Genomic DNA, 21,405 nt, shown 5'->3' with positions numbered 1-21,405 from the left:
AGTTAACTGCAAAGTAGCCTATGCCAGCCTGGCAGAATTATATCATGATTATTTGCATCAATCCAGTGGCCATTTGTTTTGCAAACTCCGCAATAACACGAGCGCTACAACACGAGCGCTACAGCAACACCGCTTAACCAAACTAAGGTCTCTTCCTGGCGCACACTTGCGTTTAAGGGTAACTACAAAAGTGGTCTCCTGATAGGGTTTAAACATTGTCATGGACATCCAATCGTGTTGTTTTTCTATTAATAAAAAAGGTTTATTTTGAGAGCGAAAACCTGCAGAAACAGGGACGAACGGGGAAAAGTAAATGGAGAAAAGGGGGAATTTGGGGGGGGGGGGGGGATCAGGCAAAACATTGAAGGGATTTTACAGGGCCCTAACGGACTACAGACATTGACAGTCTCCTAGCCTAAAAACAAATGCTGAATGTACTGCCTACATTTTGAGGGAAACGCACGGTCCATTATTTGATTTGATCAGGGCAGGGCAGGGAAGCACTAACAAACTGCATTTAGTCCAATAAAAGACATGATATTATTAGGGTGATAAATAAAAGGCAGTTGCTCCACGCATGACACAAGAGAACCCTCTACTGGAGCAAAAAGCTTACAGCACCTGGTATTCCCAGGCGGTCTCCCATCCAAGTACTAACCAGGCCCGACCCTGCTTAGCTTCCGAGATCGGACGAGATCGGGCGTATTTTTTTTTTTTTTTTTTCTTTTATTATGAAGAAACACATAACATTTACAACATTCAATCAACAATCAAAAGGTTGAACAATTCATCCTTTTACAAAATCAAAAAAAGAAAAGAAAATAAAACCTATTAGAAACACAATCATCCACCAAAACCAATTAATAATTAAAAACAAGTTTTCCATTCGACTCAATTTCAATAAAATTGCTCCCCCACACAAACAATTTTTCAAAATTACATCCACCATATTTATATATTACTTCTATATCTTTCTCTAACATACTTCTAAATAAAACCTCTACACTCACAATTTTCCCTTCATAATGTCCCAAATTCCTTCTTAGTCTTACAGCGTATCTGGCATGACTAAGAACAAAATTCATCAAATTAAAATTAATAACTTTGCTTTTCCCAGTTAAACCAAAAAGAAACAACCTCCTCCACTCAACCCCAGCAACAATCTCTTCTCCCCACTGTTGTACTAAAATCCCCTTTAAAAACTTATGAAACTCATCTAATCTACTACATTCAACAAAAAAGTGCATAAAATTTTCCACCCCCGTACCACAAATATCACATTCTCTTTTAATATCTCTATTTATTTGATGTAAAACCACGTTCGTAAAAATTCTATTATGTTTCATTTTAAAATCATTGTCTTCACATTCTATAGAATTATATTTTACATTTACATTCTTCCATATTGATTTTACATCTATATTTGCAAACACCCTAGACCACACTTTTTCCGAAGCAGGAGTTTTTATCTCTCTTAAAATACATTTTTCATAAACTTTTTTAACTTTCAAACCTGACAAATCATGCTTCTTCCCATTACCTTCATAATATAAAACCGGTAAACCCCTAGCTCTTGTTGCCACCTCTTTATTTATTAAAACACCCCACTCCCCAGGAAGACATCCTAATATTCTCTTATACATGTTCTCCACAGTAGTTCTACTTATTTCATCATTTTCTTCAACCACATTATCAAATATTGCCTGACTTGGAAGGAACCCCGGAATTACCTCATATAAGATGTCCCCAATCTGTCTCATCCCAGCCCTCATAAAATATTTACAAAACAACATCTTATTATTATACTGTATCTTGGGATTTAAAAAAATTGGCTGATTTAAAATATTGTCTAAAATGGTACACTCATAATAAATATTTGGTAAAAACTCCCCCCAAGCCTCAAACACTTCTCTATAAAACAAAGGTATATTACCTAACATTTCCTTTTTCATACACATCAATAAACCATTGTCCCCCATCCTCCCAACCTCCTGCAAATACTCCTTAAAAAATCTTTTCCATCCATAATCTAATTCCCCATATAAATATTTACGTACCATTTTGACTCTAATTGCTGTTTTCCTCACATTTAAATCCACCAACTTCAAGCCCCCCTCCTCATAACCTGCAATCAAAGTTTTAAAAGCTATTTTCACCCCCTTCCCTTCCCATAAAAAATCAACTACAATTTTATTCATTTCAGATAAAACCCATTCTGGCATATCCAAAACATTCATTACATAAATAAAAATTGACATCAACAATGAATTTATGACAATTACTTTCCCTTTTAATTTCAAAGACCTCCCCCTCCACATATTTACCACCTTCCTAACTTTGTTTATAACCCCACTCCATGTCATATCCCTAGCTTCCTGTTCCTTCACCCCTAAAAACACACCTAACACCTTAAAATAATCATTTACCATTTTAAAAGGAAAAATCTCCTCATTAATCTTCCCAACATACATTATTACTGACTTCTCCATATTCACTTTTGCTCCTGAGGCTTTCTCATATACTTTAAAACACTCCATCACCCTTTTAACACTTTCCTCATCTCTAACTGTTATTGTGGTATCGTCTGCATATTGATGAATTAAACTAAAACCTCCTTGCGGAGTCTCTACACAATTTATAAAATGATCTTTTTTAAGGTATGCCGCTAAGGGTTCTACCGATAAAACATACAGTAATGCTGATAAAGGGCACCCCTGTCTCACTGATCTCTCAAGAATAAAAGAATCTGTTAAAACCCCATTACATTTTACCCTACTTTTTGCCTTTCTATATAATAATTTTATCCATCCTATTATTCTATTTCCAAACCCATATTTTTCCAGTACCCTAAACATAAAATCATGTTCCACCCTGTCAAAAGCTTTATTAAAATCTATACTTAAAACAATTCCCCCTCTCTTATCGCTATTCATTTTATTTATCACATCTCTAAGTGTAATGATGGTATCAGCTATGTCTCTTCCAGGCACACTATAATTTTGTGTAGGTGCTATAATATCATTTAAAACCATCTTCATCCTATTCGCCAATATCTTAGCTAAAATCTTATAATCTGAATTTAATAAACTAATTGGCCTATAATTTTCTAATTTCATTTTGCTCCCCTTATTTTTATATAAAACCGATATCAGTCCTGTCACCATGGAGTCTGAAACAGTATTATTATCTTCCATATATTGATACACTTCCATTAAAATCGGTGCTAAAAAACTTTCATACATTTTGTAAAACTCTGCAATTAGTCCATCTACTCCAGGACTTTTATTTATTTGTAATCCCTTAATTGCATCTTTCACTTCATCCACTGTTATCTTCCTATCACATATTTGCTTTTCCTCAACACCAATTTGCACATCCACACTACCTAAAATCTCCTTTACACACTCTTCATCCACCTCCCCTTTCTTAAATAAATCCTTATAAAAATTCTGTACAGTTTCTAATATCTCAACATAATCATTTACCACTTCACCCTTTACATTTTCTATCTCACTAATATATGATTTCGTCTGTTTAGTTTTCTCTAAACCAAGAAAAAAAGACGTACATTTCTCCCCTTCTAAAACATACTTTGCCCTACTTCTAATAGATGCCCCCTTACATTTATCTATTTCACATTTGCTCAATTGTGCCTTTAAATCTAAAAACCTTTCAATATTATAAATAGGATCAATATCACATTTCCTCATTTCTTCATTCAATTTTGCTCTTAAATAATTTTCTTCTCTTGTCATCCTACTCCTTTTCTTCCTTGCATATCTAATACTAAAATCTTTTATTTTTTTCTTAACATTTTCCCACCACTGGCACTTATCATTCCCTTTTTGCTTATCCTCCATTTCATGTTCTATCAAAGATTTAAGTTGTATTCCATATTCCTCATCACCTAGATACCTTGCATTCATACACCACACTCCCCCCCCTTTCCCCTCCCTATCTAACCCCACCGAAAATGTTAACCCAGCATGATCACTAAAAGTTGTAAAAATATACTTAATATCCTTCATAAAATTCCTTAACCCTTCATTTACTAAAACCAGATCTATCCGTGTCTGTTTCAACTCCCCTAAAACCACCTGCCTTCTAGAAAATTCTCTCTTGTACGGATTCTCATCCCTCCATATATCAATCATTCCTTTTTCTATCATCATCTTCTTTAAAACCCCCCTAGATACATCACTTCTAAAAATAGCTCCTCTTGTCATATCCAGTCTATCCATTTTAACATTAAAATCCCCAACTACAATACAGTTTCCCTCACACCATTTTCCTATTTCTAAAAATAAATCTTTGCGCTCTATTTCAGTATTAGGCGCATAAATATTTATAATTCTAAAAACCCTACTCATATATTCAAAATCTACAATTAAAATCCTCCCATTATTATCATTATATATCTGTTTCACATTATCCACCACATCCTTCCTCAATAAAATAGCAACCCCACTTGAATTCCCCCTGCCATTGTTAACAAAAATAAAATCTCTCCATATTTTTTTTACTTCTAAAATACATACATTGTCCCAATGTGTTTCTTGCAGGCATAAAATATCCGAATTCTTCATTTTAACTATTCTTTGAAATTTTTCCATTGTTCTTAAACCATTCGCATTGATTGACATACAATTAACCATTCCAATAAATAATAATAAGAAAATATATTTTCTCATTTTCCTCTACCTTTTGTCATGTTTTCTTCCTTTTTCGTCCTTTTTCACCTCCAACGCCACTTTCCTCTTCCTGTAGCTTACCCTTGCTCTATCAATCTTTTCCATGTCTTCTGAATCTGAAATTGCCTCTAAATCCATCTCTTCCAACCAACTCGAATTCTTCTTTCCTGTGCCTGTTGTGCTGCTTGTATCCATTTGCGTCTCCTGTATAGTTGTCAGCATCCCACTCCCCTCCACTTCACCTCCTTCCGAAGCACCCACATAGCCCGAGGCCCCCCCCAAAAACTGTGAGTCCCCAGTGCCTCCACCCATCCCACTCCCGTCCTCCTCCTGAAAACTCCCTCTTCTTATCTCTGAATCCATACTGCCTCCTATTTCCTCCGTCTTCTGTTCCATCTTTTCCCCTCTTCTTTTCTCCGTCTCTCCTCCCTCCACCACGTCTTCTCCTCCATCGTCTTCTTCTACTCGGGGTGATACATCAGCCTCCACAAAAAGATCCTGGCTCCCCTCCTCATTCACAACCTCTCCACATTTGCACTCGTCAGCTCTCATGCGACATCCTTCGCAAAATGCCCTTTCCTTTCCACCTACACATTCTCTTGCATAATGCCCTTGCTTCCCGCACTTATAACATTTAAATTCAGGGCAGTCCTTCACAATATGCCCAGGCTGAATACAAAGCCTACAAACTCTGACCTGCTTATCATGCATGACTCTAAAGTACTCTCCACCTTCAAGCGTATCAAACTTTGTAGAGTACGGCAGTGATTTCACAGTATCAGTGAATTTGACTTTGCAGTATCTCGTGCCATCTGCTATATCCGTGCCTGGCCAAACTCTCCTCCTGATTTCAGAGACTGCTGATACACCCCAGCTACATAGCTTGCCCAATATAGCACTGTCTTCCATGTATACAGGCAGATTCATGAACGACACCACCACTTCCTTCACATTAATATCTCTCGCCAGTATCTTGGTGTCCTTTATTCGTATTCCATCCATTAGCCGTTCTTTTCCTTTTTCATTCCTCATCGTAACTTCATACTTCTTTTCTCCTTTCATTCGGCATCCCACCACCTCTCCACACACCTCCTTAATTGCTCTTAGTAGTTCCATTGTCGTCACTTTGTCTTCTCCTTCCAACTCAATTGCCACCGTGTATTCTTTTCCATATTTCATTCCTTCTTTATCTTCATTTTTCTTCCGTTGCGCATTTTCGTTGTCCTTTTCCATTCCGTTTGTCGTTGCCATGTTGTCCGTCATAATATATCAAAAAATGGGTCCAAAAAAGGCTCTCCCCCAAGCAGAAAACCTGCAAGGGGGAAGACTAACCAAACTTTAAACTATTCAACTGAAGAAAATAATAAATTATATTGCAAAAACCAATTAATTAACAAAAATAGCTCTCGAGCAAACACTCTCCAGCAAACACTCACTCACAGCTCAAAACTCGCACCTGTCGTCACTTCTCCAATCAGGATGGGCGTATTCAGGCTGGTATGGCCGTAAGCGAAGGAACATCTCTTGGTACACCATATAAAGTCAAAGTGAGTCTGATAAACAGACATTGCATTCTCACCAATTAGATAAGCAGCTTGAACTTTGGCTCACTCAAAAAGTGGAAGAAATTACATATACTGTAGCCATCACTTTTTAGCACAGATAGTTGGATGAAATACAAACAAACCTTGCTAACATTTCAAAGCGAGGGCACATATTTCAGCCTTGTGGGAAAAAACGGACAAATACAATGACTTCTGACAAATACATCATCAGCAACAGTTTCCCATGCAGCTATCCTACTAGCCACAATAAATACACAAAAGCTCTGGATGTTGAAAACCTATTGCATTGTTCTGTGCTAAGGAGGAACGCATGTATGGACAATTTCATATTGGAAGCGCATGACACATCATGACCGGGGGGAGGGTTAGACTGGCTTCTCAACTATCTCTTGATTGAAGTACCAGCGTGGCATAAATACAATGCTGCATTTCGCAACATAATGTTTCGACAAAATGCCAACAATGTTTTGCTACAAACAAATGTTTCCACCTTTCGATTGGTCCACAAAGTCTCTTTCACAACTGACTTCAAAGATCTCCATAAGCACAGTCAGTTGACTCAAGTCATCCTCAAGCCTGCCGCCAAGCAAAGGTTTATTATTTACAAAGACATCAGAGTAAAGCGCAAACGACCACTACCATAAATTATGCAATCGAGATTCCCACATTTGGAAAATTCGCAAGGGGTCAGCACAGCCAGAGTGCAATGGCTGAGCCCCACACTGGGTGAACCACCTTCTTGATCACAGTATCTCTTCTGCTTAGTGGAGGAAAAGTCTCTCCAGTGCCAACATTTTCCGCTAACGGTAACCACTTTGTGTTCTGATAATATCGTATCACATCGACCTGCGTTAAATGCCGTTTAGGAATGCACTTGCACACAGAGTGGTGAAAAAGTAGTTTATTTTGTTTACTAGATTATATCAGTGAACCACTAGATTCCCATCATGCAACACTGTCGAAAAAATCACCAATTACTTTTTAATATCTTAACCTATCTGATATCACAAATGTTTGCGATATGACGAAATACAATCACATTCAGACACACACACACACACAGACAAATGCATGAAACCAATTGATTTATTATCGATAACATCTCACATTCTCTTGTGCTTTTGATTTACTCCATAAAAGAAGGGTTGTAATTCCAACATGGAAAACACAGGGCCATCAGACACCAGTCCAGTTCCACTCCTCACCAGCATTATTTCCTTTGATCATTTGAACAGGGCGAGGGAGCACAAAGCACACACAAGCTGCATTCAGTAACAATATTCTTATTTGTCTTATAAATAAAAGGCAGTTGCTCCCTGACAACACAAGGAACTTTGATCGTATTAAAAGGGCAGGGGAGACTAGCCCATAGAAGCTGCATTTAGTCAATTCAGCATCAAATGCTTACTACAAGGCAGTGTTGCTGATGAAATAATGCCACACCCCCTAGTGGACAAAAGGCTTACAGCACCTGGTATTCCCAGGCGGTCTCCCATCCAAGTACTAACCAGGCCCGACCCTGCTTAGCTTCCGAGATCAGACGAGATCGGGCGTATTCAGGCTGGTATGGCCGTAAGCGAAGGCACATCTCTTGGTACACCATATAAAGTCAAAGTGAGTCTGATAAACAGACATTGCATTCTCACCAATTAGATAAGCAGCTTGAACTTTGGCTCACTCCAAAAGTGGAAGAAATTACATATACTGTAGCCATCACTTTTTAGCACAGATAGTTGGATGAAATACAAACAAACCTTGCTAACATTTCAAAGCGAGGGCACATATTTCAGCCTTGTGGGAAAAAACGGACAAATACAATGACTTCTGACAAATACATCATCAGCAACAGTTTCCCATGCAGCTATCCTACTAGCCACAATAAATACACAAAAGCTCTGGATGTTGAAAACCTATTGCATTGTTCTGTGCTAAGGAGGAACGCATGTATGGACAATTTCATATTGGAAGCGCATGACACATCATGACCGGGGGGAGGGTTAGAGTGGCTTCTCAACTATCTCTTGATTGAAGTACCAGCGTGGCATAAATACAATGCTGCATTTCGCAACATAATGTTTCGACAAAATGCCAACAATGTTTTGCTACAAACAAATGTTTCCACCTTTCGATTGGTCCACAAAGTCTCTTTCACAACTGACTTCAAAGATCTCCATAAGCACAGTCAGTTGACTCAAGTCATCCTCAAGCCTGCCGCCAAGCAAAGGTTTATTATTTACAAAGACATCAGAGTAAAGCGCAAACGACCACTACCATAAATTATGCAATCGAGATTCCCACATTTGGAAAATTCGCAAGGGGTCAGCACAGCCAGAGTGCAATGGCTGAGCCCCACACTGGGTGAACCACCTTCTTGATCACGGTATCTCTTCTGCTTAGTGGAGGAAAAGTCTCTCCAGTGCCAACATTTTCCGCTAACGGTAACCACTTTGTGTTCTGATAATATCGTATCACATCGACCTGCGTTAAATGCCGTTTAGGAATGCACTTGCACACAGAGTGGTGAAAAAGTAGTTTATTTTGTTTACTAGATTATATCAGTGAACCACTAGATTCCCATCATGCAACACTGTCGAAAAAATCACCAATTACTTTTTAATATCTTAACCTATCTGATATCACAAATGTTTGCGATATGACGAAATACAATCACATTCAGACACACACACACACACACAGACAAATGCATGAAACCAATTGATTTATTATCGATAACATCTCACATTCTCTTGTGCTTTTGATTTACTCCATAAAAGAAGGGTTGTAATTCCAACATGGAAAACACAGGGCCATCAGACACCAGTCCAGTTCCACTCCTCACCAGCATTATTTCCTTTGATCATTTGAACAGGGCGAGGGAGCACAAAGCACACACAAGCTGCATTCAGTAACAATATTCTTATTTGTCTTATAAATAAAAGGCAGTTGCTCCCTGACAACACAAGGAACTTTGATCGTATTAAAAGGGCAGGGGAGACTAGCCCATAGAAGCTGCATTTAGTCAATTCAGCATCAAATGCTTACTACAAGGCAGTGTTGCTGATGAAATAATGCCACACCCCCTAGTGGACAAAAGGCTTACAGCACCTGGTATTCCCAGGCGGTCTCCCATCCAAGTACTAACCAGGCCCGACCCTGCTTAGCTTCCGAGATCAGACGAGATCGGGCGTATTCAGGCTGGTATGGCCGTAAGCGAAGGCACATCTCTTGGTACACCATATAAAGTCAAAGTGAGTCTGATAAACAGACATTGCATTCTCACCAATTAGATAAGCAGCTTGAACTTTGGCTCACTCCAAAAGTGGAAGAAATTACATATACTGTAGCCATCACTTTTTAGCACAGATAGTTGGATGAAATACAAACAAACCTTGCTAACATTTCAAAGCGAGGGCACATATTTCAGCCTTGTGGGAAAAAACGGACAAATACAATGACTTCTGACAAATACATCATCAGCAACAGTTTCCCATGCAGCTATCCTACTAGCCACAATAAATACACAAAAGCTCTGGATGTTGAAAACCTATTGCATTGTTCTGTGCTAAGGAGGAACGCATGTATGGACAATTTCATATTGGAAGCGCATGACACATCATGACCGGGGGGAGGGTTAGACTGGCTTCTCAACTATCTCTTGATTGAAGTACCAGCGTGGCATAAATACAATGCTGCATTTCGCAACATAATGTTTCGACAAAATGCCAACAATGTTTTGCTACAAACAAATGTTTCCACCTTTCGATTGGTCCACAAAGTCTCTTTCACAACTGACTTCAAAGATCTCCATAAGCACAGTCAGTTGACTCAAGTCATCCTCAAGCCTGCCGCCAAGCAAAGGTTTATTATTTACAAAGACATCAGAGTAAAGCGCAAACGACCACTACCATAAATTATGCAATCGAGATTCCCACATTTGGAAAATTCGCAAGGGGTCAGCACAGCCAGAGTGCAATGGCTGAGCCCCACACTGGGTGAACCACCTTCTTGATCACGGTATCTCTTCTGCTTAGTGGAGGAAAAGTCTCTCCAGTGCCAACATTTTCCGCTAACGGTAACCACTTTGTGTTCTGATAATATCGTATCACATCGACCTGCGTTAAATGCCGTTTAGGAATGCACTTGCACACAGAGTGGTGAAAAAGTAGTTTATTTTGTTTACTAGATTATATCAGTGAACCACTAGATTCCCATCATGCAACACTGTCGAAAAAATCACCAATTACTTTTTAATATCTTAACCTATCTGATATCACAAATGTTTGCGATATGACGAAATACAATCACATTCAGACACACACACACACACAGACAAATGCATGAAACCAATTGATTTATTATCGATAACATCTCACATTCTCTTGTGCTTTTGATTTACTCCATAAAAGAAGGGTTGTAATTCCAACATGGAAAACACAGGGCCATCAGACACCAGTCCAGTTCCACTCCTCACCAGCATTATTTCCTTTGATCATTTGAACAGGGCGAGGGAGCACAAAGCACACACAAGCTGCATTCAGTAACAATATTCTTATTTGTCTTATAAATAAAAGGCAGTTGCTCCCTGACAACACAAGGAACTTTGATCGTATTAAAAGGGCAGGGGAGACTAGCCCATAGAAGCTGCATTTAGTCAATTCAGCATCAAATGCTTACTACAAGGCAGTGTTGCTGATGAAATAATGCCACACCCCCTAGTGGACAAAAGGCTTACAGCACCTGGTATTCCCAGGCGGTCTCCCATCCAAGTACTAACCAGGCCCGACCCTGCTTAGCTTCCGAGATCAGACGAGATCGGGCGTATTCAGGCTGGTATGGCCGTAAGCGAAGGCACATCTCTTGGTACACCATATAAAGTCAAAGTGAGTCTGATAAACAGACATTGCATTCTCACCAATTAGATAAGCAGCTTGAACTTTGGCTCACTCCAAAAGTGGAAGAAATTACATATACTGTAGCCATCACTTTTTAGCACAGATAGTTGGATGAAATACAAACAAACCTTGCTAACATTTCAAAGCGAGGGCACATATTTCAGCCTTGTGGGAAAAAACGGACAAATACAATGACTTCTGACAAATACATCATCAGCAACAGTTTCCCATGCAGCTATCCTACTAGCCACAATAAATACACAAAAGCTCTGGATGTTGAAAACCTATTGCATTGTTCTGTGCTAAGGAGGAACGCATGTATGGACAATTTCATATTGGAAGCGCATGACACATCATGACCGGGGGGAGGGTTAGACTGGCTTCTCAACTATCTCTTGATTGAAGTACCAGCGTGGCATAAATACAATGCTGCATTTCGCAACATAATGTTTCGACAAAATGCCAACAATGTTTTGCTACAAACAAATGTTTCCACCTTTCGATTGGTCCACAAAGTCTCTTTCACAACTGACTTCAAAGATCTCCATAAGCACAGTCAGTTGACTCAAGTCATCCTCAAGCCTGCCGCCAAGCAAAGGTTTATTATTTACAAAGACATCAGAGTAAAGCGCAAACGACCACTACCATAAATTATGCAATCGAGATTCCCACATTTGGAAAATTCGCAAGGGGTCAGCACAGCCAGAGTGCAATGGCTGAGCCCCACACTGGGTGAACCACCTTCTTGATCACGGTATCTCTTCTGCTTAGTGGAGGAAAAGTCTCTCCAGTGCCAACATTTTCCGCTAACGGTAACCACTTTGTGTTCTGATAATATCGTATCACATCGACCTGCGTTAAATGCCGTTTAGGAATGCACTTGCACACAGAGTGGTGAAAAAGTAGTTTATTTTGTTTACTAGATTATATCAGTGAACCACTAGATTCCCATCATGCAACACTGTCGAAAAAATCACCAATTACTTTTTAATATCTTAACCTATCTGATATCACAAATGTTTGCGATATGACGAAATACAATCACATTCAGACACACACACACACACAGACAAATGCATGAAACCAATTGATTTATTATCGATAACATCTCACATTCTCTTGTGCTTTTGATTTACTCCATAAAAGAAGGGTTGTAATTCCAACATGGAAAACACAGGGCCATCAGACACCAGTCCAGTTCCACTCCTCACCAGCATTATTTCCTTTGATCATTTGAACAGGGCGAGGGAGCACAAAGCACACACAAGCTGCATTCAGTAACAATATTCTTATTTGTCTTATAAATAAAAGGCAGTTGCTCCCTGACAACACAAGGAACTTTGATCGTATTAAAAGGGCAGGGGAGACTAGCCCATAGAAGCTGCATTTAGTCAATTCAGCATCAAATGCTTACTACAAGGCAGTGTTGCTGATGAAATAATGCCACACCCCCTAGTGGACAAAAGGCTTACAGCACCTGGTATTCCCAGGCGGTCTCCCATCCAAGTACTAACCAGGCCCGACCCTGCTTAGCTTCCGAGATCAGACGAGATCGGGCGTATTCAGGCTGGTATGGCCGTAAGCGAAGGCACATCTCTTGGTACACCATATAAAGTCAAAGTGAGTCTGATAAACAGACATTGCATTCTCACCAATTAGATAAGCAGCTTGAACTTTGGCTCACTCCAAAAGTGGAAGAAATTACATATACTGTAGCCATCACTTTTTAGCACAGATAGTTGGATGAAATACAAACAAACCTTGCTAACATTTCAAAGCGAGGGCACATATTTCAGCCTTGTGGGAAAAAACGGACAAATACAATGACTTCTGACAAATACATCATCAGCAACAGTTTCCCATGCAGCTATCCTACTAGCCACAATAAATACACAAAAGCTCTGGATGTTGAAAACCTATTGCATTGTTCTGTGCTAAGGAGGAACGCATGTATGGACAATTTCATATTGGAAGCGCATGACACATCATGACCGGGGGGAGGGTTAGACTGGCTTCTCAACTATCTCTTGATTGAAGTACCAGCGTGGCATAAATACAATGCTGCATTTCGCAACATAATGTTTCGACAAAATGCCAACAATGTTTTGCTACAAACAAATGTTTCCACCTTTCGATTGGTCCACAAAGTCTCTTTCACAACTGACTTCAAAGATCTCCATAAGCACAGTCAGTTGACTCAAGTCATCCTCAAGCCTGCCGCCAAGCAAAGGTTTATTATTTACAAAGACATCAGAGTAAAGCGCAAACGACCACTACCATAAATTATGCAATCGAGATTCCCACATTTGGAAAATTCGCAAGGGGTCAGCACAGCCAGAGTGCAATGGCTGAGCCCCACACTGGGTGAACCACCTTCTTGATCACGGTATCTCTTCTGCTTAGTGGAGGAAAAGTCTCTCCAGTGCCAACATTTTCCGCTAACGGTAACCACTTTGTGTTCTGATAATATCGTATCACATCGACCTGCGTTAAATGCCGTTTAGGAATGCACTTGCACACAGAGTGGTGAAAAAGTAGTTTATTTTGTTTACTAGATTATATCAGTGAACCACTAGATTCCCATCATGCAACACTGTCGAAAAAATCACCAATTACTTTTTAATATCTTAACCTATCTGATATCACAAATGTTTGCGATATGACGAAATACAATCACATTCAGACACACACACACACACACAGACAAATGCATGAAACCAATTGATTTATTATCGATAACATCTCACATTCTCTTGTGCTTTTGATTTACTCCATAAAAGAAGGGTTGTAATTCCAACATGGAAAACACAGGGCCATCAGACACCAGTCCAGTTCCACTCCTCACCAGCATTATTTCCTTTGATCATTTGAACAGGGCGAGGGAGCACAAAGCACACACAAGCTGCATTCAGTAACAATATTCTTATTTGTCTTATAAATAAAAGGCAGTTGCTCCCTGACAACACAAGGAACTTTGATCGTATTAAAAGGGCAGGGGAGACTAGCCCATAGAAGCTGCATTTAGTCAATTCAGCATCAAATGCTTACTACAAGGCAGTGTTGCTGATGAAATAATGCCACACCCCCTAGTGGACAAAAGGCTTACAGCACCTGGTATTCCCAGGCGGTCTCCCATCCAAGTACTAACCAGGCCCGACCCTGCTTAGCTTCCGAGATCAGACGAGATCGGGCGTATTCAGGCTGGTATGGCCGTAAGCGAAGGCACATCTCTTGGTACACCATATAAAGTCAAAGTGAGTCTGATAAACAGACATTGCATTCTCACCAATTAGATAAGCAGCTTGAACTTTGGCTCACTCCAAAAGTGGAAGAAATTACATATACTGTAGCCATCACTTTTTAGCACAGATAGTTGGATGAAATACAAACAAACCTTGCTAACATTTCAAAGCGAGGGCACATATTTCAGCCTTGTGGGAAAAAACGGACAAATACAATGACTTCTGACAAATACATCATCAGCAACAGTTTCCCATGCAGCTATCCTACTAGCCACAATAAATACACAAAAGCTCTGGATGTTGAAAACCTATTGCATTGTTCTGTGCTAAGGAGGAACGCATGTATGGACAATTTCATATTGGAAGCGCATGACACATCATGACCGGGGGGAGGGTTAGACTGGCTTCTCAACTATCTCTTGATTGAAGTACCAGCGTGGCATAAATACAATGCTGCATTTCGCAACATAATGTTTCGACAAAATGCCAACAATGTTTTGCTACAAACAAATGTTTCCACCTTTCGATTGGTCCACAAAGTCTCTTTCACAACTGACTTCAAAGATCTCCATAAGCACAGTCAGTTGACTCAAGTCATCCTCAAGCCTGCCGCCAAGCAAAGGTTTATTATTTACAAAGACATCAGAGTAAAGCGCAAACGACCACTACCATAAATTATGCAATCGAGATTCCCACATTTGGAAAATTCGCAAGGGGTCAGCACAGCCAGAGTGCAATGGCTGAGCCCCACACTGGGTGAACCACCTTCTTGATCACGGTATCTCTTCTGCTTAGTGGAGGAAAAGTCTCTCCAGTGCCAACATTTTCCGCTAACGGTAACCACTTTGTGTTCTGATAATATCGTATCACATCGACCTGCGTTAAATGCCGTTTAGGAATGCACTTGCACACAGAGTGGTGAAAAAGTAGTTTATTTTGTTTACTAGATTATATCAGTGAACCACTAGATTCCCATCATGCAACACTGTCGAAAAAATCACCAATTACTTTTTAATATCTTAACCTATCTGATATCACAAATGTTTGCGATATGACGAAATACAATCACATTCAGACACACACACACACACACAGACAAATGCATGAAACCAATTGATTTATTATCGATAACATCTCACATTCTCTTGTGCTTTTGATTTACTCCATAAAAGAAGGGTTGTAATTCCAACATGGAAAACACAGGGCCATCAGACACCAGTCCAGTTCCACTCCTCACCAGCATTATTTCCTTTGATCATTTGAACAGGGCGAGGGAGCACAAAGCACACACAAGCTGCATTCAGTAACAATATTCTTATTTGTCTTATAAATAAAAGGCAGTTGCTCCCTGACAACACAAGGAACTTTGATCGTATTAAAAGGGCAGGGGAGACTAGCCCATAGAAGCTGCATTTAGTCAATTCAGCATCAAATGCTTACTACAAGGCAGTGTTGCTGATGAAATAATGCCACACCCCCTAGTGGACAAAAGGCTTACAGCACCTGGTATTCCCAGGCGGTCTCCCATCCAAGTACTAACCAGGCCCGACCCTGCTTAGCTTCCGAGATCAGACGAGATCGGGCGTATTCAGGCTGGTATGGCCGTAAGCGAAGGCACATCTCTTGGTACACCATATAAAGTCAAAGTGAGTCTGATAAACAGACATTGCATTCTCACCAATTAGATAAGCAGCTTGAACTTTGGCTCACTCCAAAAGTGGAAGAAATTACATATACTGTAGCCATCACTTTTTAGCACAGATAGTTGGATGAAATACAAACAAACCTTGCTAACATTTCAAAGCGAGGGCACATATTTCAGCCTTGTGGGAAAAAACGGACAAATACAATGACTTCTGACAAATACATCATCAGCAACAGTTTCCCATGCAGCTATCCTACTAGCCACAATAAATACACAAAAGCTCTGGATGTTGAAAACCTATTGCATTGTTCTGTGCTAAGGAGGAACGCATGTATGGACAATTTCATATTGGAAGCGCATGACACATCATGACCGGGGGGAGGGTTAGACTGGCTTCTCAACTATCTCTTGATTGAAGTACCAGCGTGGCATAAATACAATGCTGCATTTCGCAACATAATGTTTCGACAAAATGCCAACAATGTTTTGCTACAAACAAATGTTTCCACCTTTCGATTGGTCCACAAAGTCTCTTTCACAACTGACTTCAAAGATCTCCATAAGCACAGTCAGTTGACTCAAGTCATCCTCAAGCCTGCCGCCAAGCAAAGGTTTATTATTTACAAAGACATCAGAGTAAAGCGCAAACGACCACTACCATAAATTATGCAATCGAGATTCCCACATTTGGAAAATTCGCAAGGGGTCAGCACAGCCAGAGTGCAATGGCTGAGCCCCACACTGGGTGAACCACCTTCTTGATCACGGTATCTCTTCTGCTTAGTGGAGGAAAAGTCTCTCCAGTGCCAACATTTTCCGCTAACGGTAACCACTTTGTGTTCTGATAATATCGTATCACATCGACCTGCGTTAAATGCCGTTTAGGAATGCACTTGCACACAGAGTGGTGAAAAAGTAGTTTATTTTGTTTACTAGATTATATCAGTGAACCACTAGATTCCCATCATGCAACACTGTCGAAAAAATCACCAATTACTTTTTAATATCTTAACCTATCTGATATCACAAATGTTTGCGATATGACGAAATACAATCACATTCAGACACACACACACACACACAGACAAATGCATGAAACCAATTGATTTATTATCGATAACATCTCACATTCTCTTGTGCTTTTGATTTACTCCATAAAAGAAGGGTTGTAATTCCAACATGGAAAACACAGGGCCATCAGACACCAGTCCAGTTCCACTCCTCACCAGCATTATTTCCTTTGATCATTTGAACAGGGCGAGGGAGCACAAAGCACACACAAGCTGCATTCAGTAACAATATTCTTATTTGTCTTATAAATAAAAGGCAGTTGCTCCCTGACAACACAAGGAACTTTGATCGTATTAAAAGGGCAGGGGAGACTAGCCCATAGAAGCTGCATTTAGTCAATTCAGCATCAAATGCTTACTACAAGGCAGTGTTGCTGATGAAATAATGCCACACCCCCTAGTGGACAAAAGGCTTACAGCACCTGGTATTCCCAGGCGGTCTCCCATCCAAGTACTAACCAGGCCCGACCCTGCTTAGCTTCCGAGATCAGACGAGATCGGGCGTATTCAGGCTGGTATGGCCGTAAGCGAAGGCACATCTCTTGGTACACCATATAAAGTCAAAGTGAGTCTGATAAACAGACATTGCATTCTCACCAATTAGATAAGCAGCTTGAACTTTGGCTCACTCCAAAAGTGGAAGAAATTACATATACTGTAGCCATCACTTTTTAGCACAGATAGTTGGATGAAATACAAACAAACCTTGCTAACATTTCAAAGCGAGGGCACATATTTCAGCCTTGTGGGAAAAAACGGACAAATACAATGACTTCTGACAAATACATCATCAGCAACAGTTTCCCATGCAGCTATCCTACTAGCCACAATAAATACACAAAAGCTCTGGATGTTGAAAACCTATTGCATTGTTCTGTGCTAAGGAGGAACGCATGTATGGACAATTTCATATTGGAAGCGCATGACACATCATGACCGGGGGGAGGGTTAGACTGGCTTCTCAACTATCTCTTGATTGAAGTACCAGCGTGGCATAAATACAATGCTGCATTTCGCAACATAATGTTTCGACAAAATGCCAACAATGTTTTGCTACAAACAAATGTTTCCACCTTTCGATTGGTCCACAAAGTCTCTTTCACAACTGACTTCAAAGATCTCCATAAGCACAGTCAGTTGACTCAAGTCATCCTCAAGCCTGCCGCCAAGCAAAGGTTTATTATTTACAAAGACATCAGAGTAAAGCGCAAACGACCACTACCATAAATTATGCAATCGAGATTCCCACATTTGGAAAATTCGCAAGGGGTCAGCACAGCCAGAGTGCAATGGCTGAGCCCCACACTGGGTGAACCACCTTCTTGATCACGGTATCTCTTCTGCTTAGTGGAGGAAAAGTCTCTCCAGTGCCAACATTTTCCGCTAACGGTAACCACTTTGTGTTCTGATAATATCGTATCACATCGACCTGCGTTAAATGCCGTTTAGGAATGCACTTGCACACAGAGTGGTGAAAAAGTAGTTTATTTTGTTTACTAGATTATATCAGTGAACCACTAGATTCCCATCATGCAACACTGTCGAAAAAATCACCAATTACTTTTTAATATCTTAACCTATCTGATATCACAAATGTTTGCGATATGACGAAATACAATCACATTCAGACACACACACACACACACACAGACAAATGCATGAAACCAATTGATTTATTATCGATAACATCTCACATTCTCTTGTGCTTTTGATTTACTCCATAAAAGAAGGGTTGTAATTCCAACATGGAAAACACAGGGCCATCAGACACCAGTCCAGTTCCACTCCTCACCAGCATTATTTCCTTTGATCATTTGAACAGGGCGAGGGAGCACAAAGCACACACAAGCTGCATTCAGTAACAATATTCTTATTTGTCTTATAAATAAAAGGCAGTTGCTCCCTGACAACACAAGGAACTTTGATCGTATTAAAAGGGCAGGGGAGACTAGCCCATAGAAGCTGCATTTAGTCAATTCAGCATCAAATGCTTACTACAAGGCAGTGTTGCTGATGAAATAATGCCACACCCCCTAGTGGACAAAAGGCTTACAGCACCTGGTATTCCCAGGCGGTCTCCCATCCAAGTACTAACCAGGCCCGACCCTGCTTAGCTTCCGAGATCAGACGAGATCGGGCGTATTCAGGCTGGTATGGCCGTAAGCGAAGGCACATCTCTTGGTACACCATATAAAGTCAAAGTGAGTCTGATAAACAGACATTGCATTCTCACCAATTAGATAAGCAGCTTGAACTTTGGCTCACTCCAAAAGTGGAAGAAATTACATATACTGTAGCCATCACTTTTTAGCACAGATAGTTGGATGAAATACAAACAAACCTTGCTAACATTTCAAAGCGAGGGCACATATTTCAGCCTTGTGGGAAAAAACGGACAAATACAATGACTTCTGACAAATACATCATCAGCAACAGTTTCCCATGCAGCTATCCTACTAGCCACAATAAATACACAAAAGCTCTGGATGTTGAAAACCTATTGCATTGTTCTGTGCTAAGGAGGAACGCATGTATGGACAATTTCATATTGGAAGCGCATGACACATCATGACCGGGGGGAGGGTTAGACTGGCTTCTCAACTATCTCTTGATTGAAGTACCAGCGTGGCATAAATACAATGCTGCATTTCGCAACATAATGTTTCGACAAAATGCCAACAATGTTTTGCTACAAACAAATGTTTCCACCTTTCGATTGGTCCACAAAGTCTCTTTCACAACTGACTTCAAAGATCTCCATAAGCACAGTCAGTTGACTCAAGTCATCCTCAAGCCTGCCGCCAAGCAAAGGTTTATTATTTACAAAGACATCAGAGTAAAGCGCAAACGACCACTACCATAAATTATGCAATCGAGATTCCCACATTTGGAAAATTCGCAAGGGGTCAGCACAGCCAGAGTGCAATGGCTGAGCCCCACACTGGGTGAACCACCTTCTTGATCACGGTATCTCTTCTGCTTAGTGGAGGAAAAGTCTCTCCAGTGCCAACATTTTCCGCTAACGGTAACCACTTTGTGTTCTGATAATATCGTATCACATCGACCTGCGTTAAATGCCGTTTAGGAATGCACTTGCACACAGAGTGGTGAAAAAGTAGTTTATTTTGTTTACTAGATTATATCAGTGAACCACTAGATTCCCATCATGCAACACTGTCGAAAAAATCACCAATTACTTTTTAATATCTTAACCTATCTGATATCACAAATGTTTGCGATATGACGAAATACAATCACATTCAGACACACACACACACACACACAGACAAATGCATGAAACCAATTGATTTATTATCGATAACATCTCACATTCTCTTGTGCTTTTGATTTACTCCATAAAAGAAGGGTTGTAATTCCAACATGGAAAACACAGGGCCATCAGACACCAGTCCAGTTCCACTCCTCACCAGCATTATTTCCTTTGATCATTTGAACAGGGCGAGGGAGCACAAAGCACACACAAGCTGCATTCAGTAACAATATTCTTATTTGTCTTATAAATAAAAGGCAGTTGCTCCCTGACAACACAAGGAACTTTGATCGTATTAAAAGGGCAGGGGAGACTAGCCCATAGAAGCTGCATTTAGTCAATTCAGCATCAAATGCTTACTACAAGGCAGTGTTGCTGATGAAATAATGCCACACCCCCTAGTGGACAAAAGGCTTACAGCACCTGGTATTCCCAGGCGGTCTCCCATCCAAGTACTAACCAGGCCCGACCCTGCTTAGCTTCCGAGATCAGACGAGATCGGGCGTATTCAGGCTGGTATGGCCGTAAGCGAAGGCACATCTCTTGGTACACCATATAAAGTCAAAGTGAGTCTGATAAACAGACATTGCATTCTCACCAATTAGATAAGCAGCTTGAACTTTGGCTCACTCAAAAAGTGGAAGAAATTACATATACTGTAGCCATCACTTTTTAGCACAGATAGTTGGATGAAATACAAACAAACCTTGCTAACATTTCAAAGCGAGGGCACATATTTCAGCCTTGTGGGAAAAAACGGACAAATACAATGACTTCTGACAAATACATCATCAGCAACAGTTCCCATGCAGCTATCCTACTAGCCACAATAAATACACAAAAGCTCTGGATGTTGAAAACCTATTGCATTGTTCTGTGCTAAGGAGGAACGCATGTATGGACAATTTCATATTGGAGCGCATGACACATCATGACCGGGGGGGGGTTAGAGTGGCTTCTCAACTATCTCCTGATTGAAGTACCAGCGTGGCATAAATACAATGCTGCATTTCGCAACATAATGTTTCG

At 40.3% G+C, this 21,405-nt stretch overlaps 9 non-coding genes and 9 pseudogenes across 9 annotated transcripts; all 18 read right to left on the bottom strand.

Moving 5' to 3' along the window:
• Positions 1-6,874: 6,874 nt before the first annotated feature.
• LOC120036418 lies at positions 6,875-7,024 on the bottom strand (annotated as a pseudogene).
• Positions 7,025-7,715: 691 nt separating this feature from the next.
• Positions 7,716-7,834, bottom strand: LOC120036394. The gene has a single exon (XR_005474487.1). It is a non-coding gene; the product is annotated as a 5S ribosomal RNA (ribosomal RNA).
• Positions 7,835-8,506: 672 nt separating this feature from the next.
• LOC120036415 lies at positions 8,507-8,656 on the bottom strand (annotated as a pseudogene).
• Positions 8,657-9,349: 693 nt separating this feature from the next.
• LOC120036393 lies at positions 9,350-9,468 on the bottom strand. The gene has a single exon (XR_005474486.1). It is a non-coding gene; the product is annotated as a 5S ribosomal RNA (ribosomal RNA).
• A 672-nt stretch (positions 9,469-10,140) lies between these two features.
• On the bottom strand, positions 10,141-10,290 carry LOC120036414 (annotated as a pseudogene).
• A 691-nt stretch (positions 10,291-10,981) lies between these two features.
• LOC120036392 lies at positions 10,982-11,100 on the bottom strand. The gene has a single exon (XR_005474485.1). It is a non-coding gene; the product is annotated as a 5S ribosomal RNA (ribosomal RNA).
• A 672-nt stretch (positions 11,101-11,772) lies between these two features.
• Positions 11,773-11,922, bottom strand: LOC120036413 (annotated as a pseudogene).
• Positions 11,923-12,613: 691 nt separating this feature from the next.
• Positions 12,614-12,732, bottom strand: LOC120036391. The gene has a single exon (XR_005474484.1). It is a non-coding gene; the product is annotated as a 5S ribosomal RNA (ribosomal RNA).
• Positions 12,733-13,404: 672 nt separating this feature from the next.
• LOC120036412 lies at positions 13,405-13,554 on the bottom strand (annotated as a pseudogene).
• A 693-nt stretch (positions 13,555-14,247) lies between these two features.
• LOC120036390 lies at positions 14,248-14,366 on the bottom strand. Its single transcript, XR_005474483.1, has one exon. It is a non-coding gene; the product is annotated as a 5S ribosomal RNA (ribosomal RNA).
• A 672-nt stretch (positions 14,367-15,038) lies between these two features.
• On the bottom strand, positions 15,039-15,188 carry LOC120036411 (annotated as a pseudogene).
• Positions 15,189-15,881: 693 nt separating this feature from the next.
• On the bottom strand, positions 15,882-16,000 carry LOC120036424. The gene has a single exon (XR_005474500.1). It is a non-coding gene; the product is annotated as a 5S ribosomal RNA (ribosomal RNA).
• Positions 16,001-16,672: 672 nt separating this feature from the next.
• Positions 16,673-16,822, bottom strand: LOC120036410 (annotated as a pseudogene).
• A 693-nt stretch (positions 16,823-17,515) lies between these two features.
• Positions 17,516-17,634, bottom strand: LOC120036419. The gene has a single exon (XR_005474499.1). It is a non-coding gene; the product is annotated as a 5S ribosomal RNA (ribosomal RNA).
• A 672-nt stretch (positions 17,635-18,306) lies between these two features.
• LOC120036409 lies at positions 18,307-18,456 on the bottom strand (annotated as a pseudogene).
• Positions 18,457-19,151: 695 nt separating this feature from the next.
• LOC120036408 lies at positions 19,152-19,270 on the bottom strand. Its single transcript, XR_005474498.1, has one exon. It is a non-coding gene; the product is annotated as a 5S ribosomal RNA (ribosomal RNA).
• A 672-nt stretch (positions 19,271-19,942) lies between these two features.
• On the bottom strand, positions 19,943-20,092 carry LOC120036407 (annotated as a pseudogene).
• A 695-nt stretch (positions 20,093-20,787) lies between these two features.
• LOC120036401 lies at positions 20,788-20,906 on the bottom strand. Its single transcript, XR_005474493.1, has one exon. It is a non-coding gene; the product is annotated as a 5S ribosomal RNA (ribosomal RNA).
• Positions 20,907-21,405: the final 499 nt, after the last annotated feature.

Source organism: Salvelinus namaycush, unplaced genomic scaffold (assembly GCF_016432855.1).
Source record: "Salvelinus namaycush isolate Seneca unplaced genomic scaffold, SaNama_1.0 Scaffold1326, whole genome shotgun sequence".
Taxonomy (NCBI): Eukaryota; Metazoa; Chordata; class Actinopteri; order Salmoniformes; family Salmonidae; genus Salvelinus; species Salvelinus namaycush.
This window is presented reverse-complemented; position numbering and strand designations above follow the sequence as displayed.